Source organism: Gigantopelta aegis, chromosome 12, assembly GCF_016097555.1.
Source record: "Gigantopelta aegis isolate Gae_Host chromosome 12, Gae_host_genome, whole genome shotgun sequence".
Lineage (NCBI taxonomy): Eukaryota > Metazoa > Mollusca > Gastropoda > Neomphalida > Peltospiridae > Gigantopelta > Gigantopelta aegis.
This window is the reverse complement of record NC_054710.1, coordinates 49949080-49961191: the sequence shown is the minus strand read 5'-3', so window position 1 is coordinate 49961191 and position 12112 is coordinate 49949080.

Sequence of the window (12112 nt, the reverse complement as noted above, 5' to 3'; positions counted from 1 at the left end):
GTACATGGGACCTCTGAAAAATAATAATTTCTAAGCAGGGCACCTGCCTCAAAACTGCATGTTGCACATGAAACTCCTTTTTCATGTTAACACTATTCGTGTTTGATTATGGTTGAGATGGTCTTTGAAATCTGATTTCAGATAACCATGTCACCAAAACATAAACCGAGCATTCTGGACTGTGGAGCCCTGCCTTTTCTGAATGATAGCATATCCACGAGACAAGTAGCGAGATGCCTGCAAGTGAGCCATTCCGTCATCCATTAACTTCAAGAGTGTTTCACTGGCACAGCGAATGGGCTACACCCCTCAGACACAGTGTCGGTGTCTATGTGGCCCTTAACTTCAAGAGTGTTTCACTGGCACAGCGAATGGGCTACACCCCTCAGACACAGTGTCGGTGTCTATGTGGCCATTAACTTCAAGAGTGTTTCACTGGCACAGCGAATGGGCTACACCCCTCAGACACAGTGTCGGTGTCTATGTGGCCCTTAACTTCAAGAGTGTTTCACTGGCACAGCGAATGGGCTACACCCCTCAGACACAGTGTCGGTGTCTATGTGGCCCTTAACTTCAAGAGTGTTTCACTGGCACAGCGAATGGGCTACACCCCTCAGAGACAGTGTCGGTGTCTATGTGGCCCTTAACTTCTTGTGACTAGTGTATTATATACACTATTATATATACCACTTCTCTTGCAATGTAATTACACAGAAAACCCAACTATTTTATACATGTTTATATATACTGAAACAAATACCAATTAACTAGACGAGGTTGATATTTTCCTTATTAAAAACCACAACTAGCAAATTCTATTTATCCTATGACACTTCTAAAATAACCTTTTAATTTGATGTTTAGTCAATTACAGTACTAAAGTCATCTCCATCAGTAATATGATGTTATTACGATTAGCACATATCACTTTGACGTCACGCACTTTAACTACATCTTATGACGTTATGCTCAGGTATATACAGATCTTGTTTACAGGTCTTGTTGGCTTGTAAACAAACGACCCATTGACAGCAACACATGATTACCTGGGCCTGTGGACATTGTGAGAGTGATAGTGTAAGTATGGTTGGCTTGTAAACAAACGACCCATTGACAGCAACACATGATTACCTGGGCCTGTGGACATTGTGAGAGTGATAGTGTAAGTATGGTTGGCTTGTAAACAAACGACCCATTGACAGCAACACATGATTACCTGGGCCTGTGGACATTGTGAGAGTGATAGTTTCATTCACACGTCATTCGTGTAAGTATGGTTGGCTTGTAAACAAACGACCCATTGACAGCAATACATGATTACCTGGGCCTGTGGACATTGTGAGAGTGATAGTTTCATTCACACGTCACTCGTGTAAGTATGGTTGGCTTGTAAACAAACGACCCATTGACAGCAACACATGATTACCAGGGCCTGTGGACATTGTGAGAGTGATAGTGTAAGTATGGTTGGCTTGTAAACAAACGACCCATTGACAGCAACACATGATTACCAGGGCCTGTGGACATTGTGAGAGTGATAGTGTAAGTATGGTTGGCTTGTAAACAAACGACCCATTGACAGCAACACATGATTACCTGGGCCTGTGGACATTGTGAGAGTGATAGTGTAAGTATGGTTGGCTTGTAAACAAACGACCCATTGACAGCAACACATAATTACCTGGGCCTGTGGATATTGTGAGAGTGATAGCATAAGTATGGATGGTTTGTAAACAAACGACCCATTGACAGCAACACATGATTACCTGGGCCTGTGGACATTGTGAGAGTGATAGTGTAAGTATGGTTGGCTTGTAAACAAACGACCCATTGACAGCAACACATGATTACCAGGGCCTGTGGACATTGTGAGAGTGATAGTGTAAGTATGGTTGGCTTGTAAACAAACGACCCATTGACAGCAACACATGATTACCTGGGCCTGTGGACATTGTGAGAGTGATAGTGTAAGTATGGTTGGCTTGTAAACAAACGACCCATTGACAGCAACACATAATTACCTGGGCCTGTGGATATTGTGAGAGTGATAGCATAAGTATGGTTGGTTTGTAAACAAACGACCCATTGACAGCAACACATGATTACCTGGGCCTGTGGACATTGTGAGAGTGATAGTTTGATTCACACGTCACTCGTGTAAGTATGGTTGGCTTGTAAACAAACGACCCATTGACAGCAACACATGATTACCTGGGCCTGTGGACATTGTGAGAGTGATAGTGTAAGTATGGTTGGCTTGTAAACAAACGACCCATTGACAGCAACACATGATTACCTGGGCCTGTGGACATTGTGAGAGTGATAGTGTAAGTATGGTTGACTTGTAAACAAACGACCCATTACACCAATGTTCAAGTCTCAGAGGCCTGTTACCTAGAGACGTTTAAATGTGTTACCATTATTATGTACGGGTTAATACACTGAATTATCACATCAGTGAGACAACACCCATATAACATGACGACATAAGATGTAAGATAAAAATATGATACCACTTCTCTTTCACTGAGAACATGAACAAAGTCCGTTGCCAAGTTCTGAGCGTCAGGTTTCAGTTAATATTATGAAGTGTAACAGACAAGCTCTTTATTGAAAAATCAAACAAATCCCAAAAAAATAATTTCTGTGTCTGATGACGTATGAGATTTGATCAAATGTAAAGATGGAGGCCATTATCACCGGGGAAACTGAAAATAACTCTGGTGGTATTCTCAAATCATTCAACTCAACAGAAAAAAATGAACAATTTATGCAATTAATTAAACGTTTACAAGTTTTCAACAAATGAGTCCACGATCATTTTTTTTCCCTTCTAGCAATTTCTATTGCCCTTGGATACACTCAATGTTACTTCAGCCTTTTGAAATACTAAATAAATTTATCAACATTTAAACTATTCTGTCTAAACAAACAGGTTTTTTTATTTTAAAAAGGTTATTAAATAGTTTATTATGAAACATAAATACACTTATGACCACAGCAGGCACTTATAACGGGGAAAATAAAAATCATAATTTCTCACTGAGCAATTATTATGCATTGGTTTAATGTACACTACTATTTGACGTCAACAAACCAATCACCTTGTCGGTATTAAATATGATGTCATCACAATTTGGCAAAGCACACACAATGACGTCACGTAGTTTAAAGCATTTGCATTTACGTCTTTCTGGTTTCAGTGTTGAACTTGTAATAAAATGGTAGTGTAATGCAATTCATTATATTTTTATTTTTTTTACAGAATATGTAGCACTTCGGGTTTTGAAAAATATATGTGAACCATGATTAAAATACAAAGTTAAAGCAATACCCAGAACAGTGTAAAGTGGTTTACACCGTTTCTATATACATGGACGTGTAGCCACTGCAAAACAAAGGGTTGTTAAACAAACAAATAACTGGGGTAATAAATCGAATAACAAACTTGGTACCAACAGTTATTATCAAATTTATGTCCCTGGTGAAACTAATTTTCACTTGTCACTCGCTAAAGCTTGTGGCAAGTGAAACTTATTTCAGTTGGGATATAAATTAACCATCGCTGTATTTTTTGCACCACTCCCCTAGTGGCACCAGCGATTAAACTCTTAGAACCCTTTGGCGTCACTCTTCAAGTGACGCCGGTTTGGGAAGTTATAATAACTTCCTAAACAACTAGTAGGCTGCCAGGATTGGACTGAACTGCGGTTGGACACGGTGGGGGTGGGGGTGATGGGATGCCGGAAGTTAGGGCATTATTTGGGGCTATATGCGTAGGCGGTTCGGTCTTAGTTTTTGTGTAGGGCCGGCCTCCCCTCCCTCCTCTCACCTGGTCAAACCAATGTTTAAAATATGATTGGCAGCCCCTTTCCTTTTAACCTCCCATGGGCTTAATGAATATTGTTTAATAATTATTATTAATTTTAGACCAGCCCATCTAAATTTGCGCCGAAAATATATTAAATTAATAATTTATTTAGGTTAGGAATGTTGATATTTTTCTTTAAGGGCGCAGCCAAAACTTTTTAACTCCCAACTCTCCCCTTTTTATACTTGTGGCTTTAATATTCAAAATTTCCCCCATTTGTTAGGTTATCCCTGTCCCGAGTCAGCCCCCGATCCTATCGGAAGCCGGACTCGGGATAGGCGTGTTCGAAACCCTAGTGGTATATGGACACGTTAAACCAGTTACTAAACTAAGCTAAGTTGGGATATAAATTTGATAATAACTGATAACTAATTTATTATCCTCTATATAACACTGATACATTTCTTGCCTAGTAACTTAGGTTAAATTTCAGGATGTACCAAGTCTGTGTGTCATTAAAGTTTTGAAATATACTTTAGGAGCTGTGTAACTGTCCGTTGTTTTGTGTTCTCTCTGTATCAGGCAAGGAGGAATCAGGGTATAATTTGCCATGCATTGTGAGACCGGTGAATGGTCCCATTCCCCTAATATAAATTCCCAATCCAATACCAAATGTTTTCCCATTACGACCCAACAGTTTCCCAAAGTTGCTCTATCGTGATCGCTTGGCACTCATAATCCCCTTCATATCCCACTCGGTGAGCAATTATTTTGTCTTGTAATTTGGTGTCGACTCTGCAATACTTAGCAATGGTGTCAACCCTTTGTTATGCATGACTGGGTACTGTGTGTTAATGTGCTATTGGCAGAAAAGAGTTCTGCGTGGGAGAAGGGTAAGCTAAGTGTTTTGTTTACAAATTTAGTTAATTGTATATTTTAAAAAAATAAAAAAATTAACTGACATCGAAAAATTTTGTTTTGGTTTTCCAGAACAGAACAGAACGGAACAGAACTTCATTACACCCAGGCCGTTAGGCAACGGCATATGGGGAAACATGAATAATTACATAATATAATATGTGACAAGACAGGACAGGGTTTACAAGAGAACATTAAATAGTAAATAATATAGTATATGAATAGTTAAATTATATAAAAACATGTATACAGAAATACAATGAGTGGACATAACAAAAATACATATATACAATAAGTCAATAATATTAGGTATAGTAGAATAACTGAAGTTCATTATATAATTTGTTATCCATGTACTAGTATATTTCGATTTATTAAAATAGGGATATCTGTGATATAATAATAAAGCATATTTAACTCGAGTGATGTGGTATATGTTGATACAAATAGCTATGGTCTTTTAAATTTATCATTAATTTCTTTAATTAATTTGCTGACTTTTCTTAGGACACCTATTTTATTATTAGTCATTAACTCTTTAAATTTTAGGAGACTGTCGTTCACATAATAATATTGTTTTAGGAGTGTTTTTCGAGACTTAGTAAAGAAGGAACAAGTGAGTAGATAATGATATTCATCTCCAATATCGTTAGAGTCACAAAGTATGCATAACCTATTTTCTACTGGTGTATTATTCCACCATCCTATTTCAATCGGGAGATAATGATTTGATGTTCTGAATTTAAGAATAATAATCCATAGTTTTTCAGGCATTATGGTGAGGTATTTTAAAAAATTAGCAGATTTAAAAAAAATTGTATAATTTTTTCCTCTAGACGATGATGCAATGTTATTGCTCCACGTTTGAAGGTACTGGTCATGCTGCCTCAATTTGATATATTCAAGAAGTTGTTGGGTTTGTTTTTTAAATCTTCGAGACAACCATATATCAGTCCTACCTAGGTTGTTAAATAATTGTTTGATATGTTGAATCCAAGTGTAGTTGTGTCCATTTACGGCGGACGAGTCATGTAACATAAATGCATGCAATAGAAAGAATAGTTAGTTTATTTTCCTGATACAATTGTGGTCCAGAAATGTATAATTCGTTGTTGAATAATTAGTTTAATTGGTCTGCATCCTAGTTCTCCGTATAACATAAATATCGGCGTACCTTTTTTAACAGGGAGCAGGCGTCTCATGAAATGTATGTGTATGTTTTCAATGTTATCAGTGTTTTCATAACCCCACAATTCACATCAATACAGAAGAATAGGTAATACCATTGTGTCAAAAAATGTCAACTTACATTCTATTGATAGAGTGCTATCTTTAGATTTAGATAAATAATGAATGAATGAAGGTTTAACGACATCCCAGCATGAAAAATGCATCGGCTATTGGGTGTCAAACTATGGTAAATGTAAACACAATGTGATGATCATCTTCAATATAAAAAATCAACAGTTAAATAAAAACACAGTGTAAAGGACTATGTAAACATACAAATATCAAAGATATATATAATTAAAATTTATAATAAAATTCAGTATCACGTAAAAATGGTAAACTAAATTCTGGATGGAATCGAAAGGATTCCATCATAGTTCGTGGTCCAAATATATCTTTTCCAATTTCTTTCAGATAGGTACACTCCACCAAAATGTGGCGTACAGTCAGAATACACTGTCAGCGCTCACACTGAGGTGGAGGGTCCTTCTTCAAAATAAATGAATGGGTCAAATAGGTATAACCGATGCGGACACGACACAAGACTACCTCATCCTTCCTGCACTGTCTATAGGAGGACTGCCACTCTCCCAAGACCGGCTTGATAGCATGAAGCTTGTTCGCAACCGCACCGTCCCAATCACGTTGCCAAGTCGAACAGATACATTGGTTGATACAATATGTAAAATCAGTATACGGTACACCAACCCTGGCATGAGGCAAATCTAAAGCAGACTTGGCAGCTAAATCTGCTTTTTCATTACCCCTGATGCCAACAGTGCTGGGTACCCAATAAAATACAATGGCTTTATTGGCAATACATAAAAAGACAAACTTTCGTATCGCCATCACCATCCCAATTAAGGGATGGTCCAGCTTCATATTTCGTAAAGCTTGAAGACACGAAAGTGAGTCTGTAAAAATTATAAATTTGGATGCACTAGAATACTTTATTTCTTTGAAGGCTTTAATGACTTCCCAAACTTCAACACTAAAAATCGATGCTGAGTCAGGCAGTCTCATGGAGAGTATTGTATCTGATGGAAAAACTGCAGCACAAGCCACAGAATGTCCATCCCGTGATCCATCTGTATACACAGGAATGTAATCACGGTACTTGTCTTGAATTTCCATGAACAACTGATTATACACAACAGCATCTGTACGATCTTTCTTTAGATGCGCAAGATCAAACACAATTTTAGGTGGTGTAATACACCATGGTGGTAAAACAAAATATGTAGGAGTTTCCAAAGTGTCTGATAAATCAATGTTGGAAAGCGATAACAAATGCTTAATATGAATACCAAATGTACGAATAGCATTTGGCCTGGCATCAAACAACTTCATATATTTGTTATCAAACACCGCATCATGTGTAGGATGTTGTGGTAAAGAGTTAATCTTGGTAGCTTTCTGCAGAGAAAGCTTTGCATGGCTAGCACCCAGACAAGGTTTGTGTGCATCAACGTACAAGCTCTCCACAGGAGATGTTCTAAATGCACCAAGACAAAGCCTAAGTCCCTGGTTGTGTATAGGATCTAGCATCTGCAAGTAAGACTTGCTTGCCGACCCATACACAATGCATCCATAATCAAGAGATCGATACAGACGGAGCATAACCTTTCGGTCTGTTCCCCATTCTGTATTACCAATAACTTTTAAAATATTAAGAGCTTTCAAGCCCTTCTTATTGGGGCACAACAGATAGCTTCCTGTCAAATATAACCCCCAGAAATTTAGTCTCCTCCACAACCGGAATTGGATTGTTGTCCAACAGCAACTGTGGATCTAAGTGAAACCTCTTTTCTGACAGATATGCATACAAACGGTTTTTGACTTTGAGAATCCAAAGCCATTGTGAGTTGCCCATTGATGAAGTTTATTCAAACAAAGCTGCAACTTACGTTGAATGATACTCATATTGGACGATCTATAGCAAATCATCGACATATAACGAGCAATCCACACCAGGTGTTAAACACTGGGTGATGCTGTTAATTTTCACAGAAAATAAAGTTACAGACAGGATACTACCTTGAGGTACACCCATCTCCTGTGGATGAATGTCGGACAAAGTCGACCCCACCCGGACTTTAAAAGATCTATCTCATAAAAATTGAGATATAAAAACAGGAAGTCAACCTCTTAGGCCCATGCTATGGAGGTCGTTTAAAATCCCATACTTCCACGTAGTATCGTAAGCTCACAGCGTCCATAGCGGGGAGATGGGACACAAGCCATATGCTTTACCGTCATTCATTTCCGTTCTCGAGTGCCAGCTGTACACACACACACACACACACACACACACACACACACACACACATCACGGTCCCCCTCGACTTCTGCCGGCTTGGGAGGTCGAATCTGTTCGCTGGGTTAGTATTGTTTTAAGATTTTATTTTATTTTTTATTTTTTATTTTTCGCCAATAAAATATGACATAACATGTTATTTGATCCACGCTATGTCTATTTGTATGTTATATGCTATTTTTTCAGGTGCTGCCACAAGTTTTGTGGAAAGTAGTATATTGTAGTATATACTTTATTTTTTGAGTGTCTTCTTAAAGTGCTGTGCCAGACCATACACTAAAATTTCAAATTCCACAATTAAATGCTTTGTTACTTCATTGCAATAATATTTTACACCGATATGTAAATCAATAATTACGAAAATGCCCCATAAAAGTATTAAAACATCACTCCCGTAGAACACTGCCGGAAACGACCGAGTAAAATTCTCGGTTAAAACATTTGCCTGTAAATAGCCGTGACGTCACGAAGGGAACGCGCTTCACAGAAACCTACCACGAGATGACTTCCAGCGCAAGCGAAAGTGGGACCGACAGCGACTGCCAAGCTCAATGATCATGCGATTCTTCTTTCGATGATGAATAGTGTAGTAATATTTGTGCAACACAACAAATAATGCCGTATCAGTTTGAACCTGGAACATCTTCCGACGAACCACCGGCCTGACAGATGACGATGAAAATGGTCATGGAGACAGCTTACTAATAATTTACAACTTTTATTCTTGTTTTGTTCTTTAGCTTTTCGTGCGAATTATTTTTGCTACACTGTATGTTCTAATACTTGTGATGTAATAGAAAAGACGATAAATAACTCTTGAATTCTACGAGTCAAGTGGACCCGATATCGGTAATTTGAAGAAATAAACAAAAACGACTTTTGTGTGAATAATTTCAGTTTAGTTTGACGTAAAAAAAAGAAAAAAGTAAGTGTTTTGGAAATAACAAAACAATACTATTTGTTTGTGTGCAGTTGTGAAAACAGTCTGCTCAGAAATACATAACTTATTTTAATTTTAAGAAATAAACAAAAACGACTTTTAGTCCGTCCCATCCATCTATGAAGATGGGTTTTTTTGTGTGTGAATAATTTCAGTTTAGTTTCACGTAAAAAAAAAAGTAAAAGTGTTTTGGAAATAAGAAAACAATACTATTTTTTGTGTGCAGTTGTGAAAACAGTCTGCTCAGAAATAAATAACTTATAGCACATTCCATAGTATGAAAAAAAGGTTTCCTCTGTGGGAAGGTATAGTAAAATTAATTTAATGTATTTATAGTCTGTTTTACAGGGAACGCCTTTTTTCATACTATGGAATTTACAAGTCATTTATTTCTGAGCCGATTGTTTTCTAAGATGCATACAAAATTAGCTTCTTTTTTTTTTGCTTTTTTACAAACAAATCCTACATTTTTGTAGGACGGGACGGACTAGGCTATACATACTTACTTGTCTGTACTTTATTGTTTTAATGTTCTCGAAATGTAAAGAAAAATCACACAAATGAACGAGATGCAAACGACAACAAATCGGATCTCGATGATTGCACGAACTGCATGAGAAAATAAACTGACCGGAGTTGAAATCATAACGCAATTTGGGACATTGACGATATGCACCCCAAGGTCGTTTCGGTGTGGATGGCGTCGGCTTGTTGTCATTTGTTTTGTATCGCAGAAAAATTGTTGGTACGGCATCTTTTTTTAAAAGCCATAACACATGGTATTCCCGTATCTCGCTTAAGCCGACAACGAATCGAAACATTTTCTTCCTGTCCAGTATTTCGACGTTGTTTTAATCAAATTCACACACAGCTTTCTCACAGCAACATTACTAGGAAATGCGTGAAGACTACGTTTATCGGCTTTTGTATTGCTACAGCCGCCAACAACACTCCGTTTAACCATAATAAACACAAAAGAAGCAATGAACAATGGCGCCGACTATCGAAAGGGGTTCCCTTCGTGACGTCACGGACCAAATCTTACGGAAATTCCCGAAACGAATTCAGCTGGTTCTGTTTTTCAGGGGAATATTTTTAAATGGAAAATATACCGGTATATAATTTTTTTACATTTTTTTATTTTATTTTCTAATCATATTAAATAATATGTTGATTGATATAGCGCAATACATCATACATCTGGAACAGCACTTTAAACTGTTCAACTACAATAATGAAATGTGGCTACAAAACTATGTCACATTGTATGTTCATCGCCGAAATTACCCTCTGCGACCTGCTTTATTAAATACATATGTGTTGGTGTGACTTCCAAAAGGAACATGGGTACAGGTTTTATCTGGAGCTGTTGTTGCTGCAGGTGTATTCTTTCTAGCACCCATTTACCTTTTCCTCCATTAACTAATATTAGCTGTATGTGTTTACCGCGGATTTGACCAATGATCTCAATGTTCGCGGGTTACATATATAGTTTACAAGCTTTGTTAAAGTGCTGTTCCAGACCATACATTAAAATTGCAAATTCCAGTTAAATGCCTTAGTTCATTGCAATAATATTTTACACCGATATGTAAATCAAGAATTACAAAAAATGCCCCATAAATGTATTAAAACATCACTCCCGTAGAACACTGCCGGAAACGACCGAGTAAAATTTTCGGTAAAAACATTTGCCTGTAAATAGCCGTGACGTCATGAAGGGAACTCGCTTCACAGAAACCTACCACGAGATGACTTCCAGCGCAAGCGAGAGTGGAACCGACAGCGACTGCGAAGCTCAATTAGCATGCGATTCTTCTTTTGATGATGAATAGTGTAGTAATGACGACTGGACTAATATTTGTGCAACACAACAAATAATGCCTTGAACCTGGAACATCTTCCGACGAACCACTTGTATTTGAATCAGGCGATTGTTTTGTAAATGACGTCATTTCCTCTAGCTGCTGTGCATTTTTACGGATCCTTTAGTTATATTGGAAGGAATTGTCCTATTCGTGTTTAGTTTATAGTTTATGAAAGTGAATGAAGGGAACGTGTCTAACATTTATGCTGTCGGTGGAACCGTTTAATTTTCGCCAACAGCTGTAGAACATCGCTTACAAGTAAGTTACAGGCGTGCAGTTTCCTACATAATTTCTTTGGCAAACGACCGAGTCTCATTTCATGATTAACGAAGATGTTTTTTGTTGTTGATGTTGTTGTTTTAAATTAATGTGTATAGATCCATATGTCTACTCTGCTATAGCATTTTCCATTTCCATTTCTTTTTAGCGTTCAAAATATCTCAATATGATTGCCAGAATATTCTGGCTTGTTGCACAAAAGTAGTGCGAGTCAGTGGTGGGCGGGGGTAGTAGGCGTGGCTTAATTTGTTTGGGTTCATCGATATATGAACGAAAAAAAGTAAGCACCTCTGGACCAATCAGATTGCGGTAAAGTGTATAGACGCAAAGAAAATGTGTGTATATATATATATATATATATATATATATATATATATATATATATATAAACTACCATTAAATTATACAAATTAAATCTCATTTATAGTACAGGGGTGAAGACAAAATGGTAGAATGGTCAAGGTTTGCACCTTGACTTGCATTCTCAGAAATAATGCAGTACAGAGAAACTAAAAGTAGAACTGCGCGGTTTTCGGTAAATTAGTCTGGAGTGGCAGTCCTCTCTGTGGCGATACAATAGGGATGGAATCACCAGTAAAAGATTTCCTCGGGAGTGGCTGTCTTCTTTATACGAGGCGCTGAATCGAGATATTATAAACGCTACAGTAGTAGGCTACTAATAAAATACATAAAAATCCCTCAACACTCTATCAATTTAAAAAAAGATATGCACTTTGTTATCATATTAC